The sequence below is a fragment of the Etheostoma cragini genome, chromosome 13, assembly GCF_013103735.1.
Source record: "Etheostoma cragini isolate CJK2018 chromosome 13, CSU_Ecrag_1.0, whole genome shotgun sequence".
Lineage (NCBI taxonomy): Eukaryota > Metazoa > Chordata > Actinopteri > Perciformes > Percidae > Etheostoma > Etheostoma cragini.
The window spans coordinates 25,650,252-25,653,020 of NC_048419.1; positions in this window are offsets into that span (position 1 = coordinate 25,650,252).

Below are 2,769 nucleotides of genomic sequence, written 5' to 3' on the forward strand. Positions count from 1 at the left end.
GGTGGAGAGATTATATCTCCAACCTGGCCTGGGAACGCCTCGGGATCCCCCAGTCGGAGCTGGTTGATGTGGCTCGGGGGAAGGGAAGATTTTGGTCCCCTATAGGAGCTGCTGCCCCCCAAGACCTGATACCAGATCAGCGGACAAAGATGGATGTCAGTTTTTGTCTCAGATTTGCTGACGTAGATTTTGGGGATTTGTGATGAAAACTCCGTCAGGATGAATAAAATAAAAACACCCTCCGACAACACGTTTCACGAAAAGGAATTTATTTATTAAAATGTGTTGTTATACATTTTGTTTGCTAAGAAAATAAAAGTTTTTTTTTTTTTTTAGTAACAGCTTGGTTTTAGTATTTGTACAACATGTTTTATAAAAGGACAATGTGTAACACAGACAGCTAGCGTTTAAAGTAGTTACTGCAGTCCAAAGTTAAAGTACCGGAGAGAGTTTTCCCCCGGCCCCCCCTCAGCCCAACCCCCCCCCCCCCAGACTCAAAGGCTATGGGAGCTGCCATGTTGCGAACCCTAAACCCAGCATCACAACATCAACGTTAGCTGGATGCTGGTCTCGCATTGCCAGACATTACTCCCAGATCCTGCTATGTTCATGGTTGTAAAAACCACGTCTGTACCCGCTAAAAAGATCGCGACACTGCGGAGCTTTGTTCCTGACTGACCGCCACCATTTCTCATCTTAACGTCCCTACAACAGCTTCTACAATGTTCACGACATTGCGGAGCTTCGTGCCCGACCGCTAGCCAACCTCTCGACTTGACGTCGCTACAACAGCTCTTAAATAGACGGCGACATCGCGGAGCTTCACGCCCGACTGACAGCCCCCCTTTCTCATCTTTACATCGCTGAAACAGTCGCTAAAAAGATCGCGACACTGCGGAGCTTTGTTCCTGACTCAATGTCGCTGCAAAAGCTGCTAAAAAGATCGCGACATTGAAATGACCGAAAATGCTCATACCTACGACGTTAGCTGTGATATAAGTTGACGAAGCTCAACGCTGACCTGTGTAAGAGGAAATTAGCCAGCTCTGATGGTCTCCATCTTCTAAAGGTATCTCCAGTATTTACCCATGTTCTACCACGTGTCCGGTTCTACAACTGCTTAAAAAGACTCAGAGTAGAGTTAATCTGTCCCTGTTCGCCCTGTTTGATTGGTTCCTGCTACGATCCGGCAGCCCGCGGTTTTTTCGTTATTTTGTTTCATGTCTGGCAACGCGATTGTCAAAATGTTCAGAGGACAACACCACACCGGCCACAATATAAAGGAGACAATACTGGCTTCAGCAAATAAACTGTAGTATATCAACCTAGCATTGTCACCTAACCCTCTGAAGTCTGAGGGCATTTCACATCTTCTAAAATTCACATTTTTAAAGTATTTGCGTGCAACCGTTTTATTTTTAAATGTTCAGAACGAACTCAGCTTAGTGACGGTCTCTCCCCGATGTGAGTCGCGCATGTTCAGATTTACGGCATTCAAAATAATAAGTTTTCTCATTAAGAACAATAACAGAAGACGGAAATCATTTCAAAAAACGTTGTAGCTAGCTATGGTAGTTTGGTTGCTAACGTTAGCTCAAAACACCATTACACGAATACAACATAGGGACAACATCAGGAGAACATGAGGACAACATGAAAACAACATGAGGACAACATGATGACAACATGAGGACAACATGAGGACAACATGAAGGCAACATGATGACAACATGAGGACAACATGAAGACAACATGGGGACAACATGAAGACAACATGAAGACAACATGGGGACAACATGAAGACAACATGGGGACAACATGAAGACAACATGAGGGCAACATGAAGACAACATGAAGACAACATGAAGACAACATGAGGGCAACATGAGGACAACATGAAGACAACATGAAGACAACATGAGGGCAACACGAGGGCAACATGAAGACAACATGAAGACAACATGAGGGCAACATGGGGACAACATGAGGACAACATGAGGGCGTTCATGTTATTTTGGATCATTGTAAAGAACATAAAGGTAAATAATTATTTTATGAACCAACACAGCGGGTGTTTTAGCAGAGAACTGAACACGAGTATAAAAACACACATGAGAGAGTTCTAGCCTCGGTGTACACACCCGGGGAGTTTTTAGCGGTTTTTCTTTTTAAGCTTTTTCACATTTTTGTGAATTCTTTTTAAAAGTTGTCACTTACGATGATGTCTCTGGAATGTTTTGGTGTTTTTTATTCAACTTTTTTATGCTTCATTCTTGTTTTCTTTGTGTCATTTTTTTGTATTATCTGTCGTTAACTTTCCTCATTTGGACGCCAGCGTCCGTCCTCCCTGTTCAGCCTGTCTGTCCTCTCCTCTCTGTCCTCTCCTGTCCTCTCTGTCCTCTCCTCCATGTCCTCTCCTCTCTTTCTTCTCCTCTCTGTCCTCTCCTGTCCTCTCTGTCCTCTCCTCCATGTCTTCTCCTCTCTTCTCTGTCCTCTCCTCCTTGCGTCCTCTACTCCCTGCGTCCTGTCCTCCCTGCGTCCTCTCTGTCCTCAGGTCTTGACGCCGTGCGGGTCTTTCTCCCCCTGAGACGCGTCCACCAGCTCGTAACCTTTACTCCCGGCCGGCGGCGGCTCCGGGTGTCCGGCCCGCCGCCGCAGCACCACCGCCGTCAGCAGGAAGCAGAGCAGAGCCCCGCACACGAACACCACCTGCAGACCCAGGAACCTACACACACACACACACACACACACACACACACACACACACAC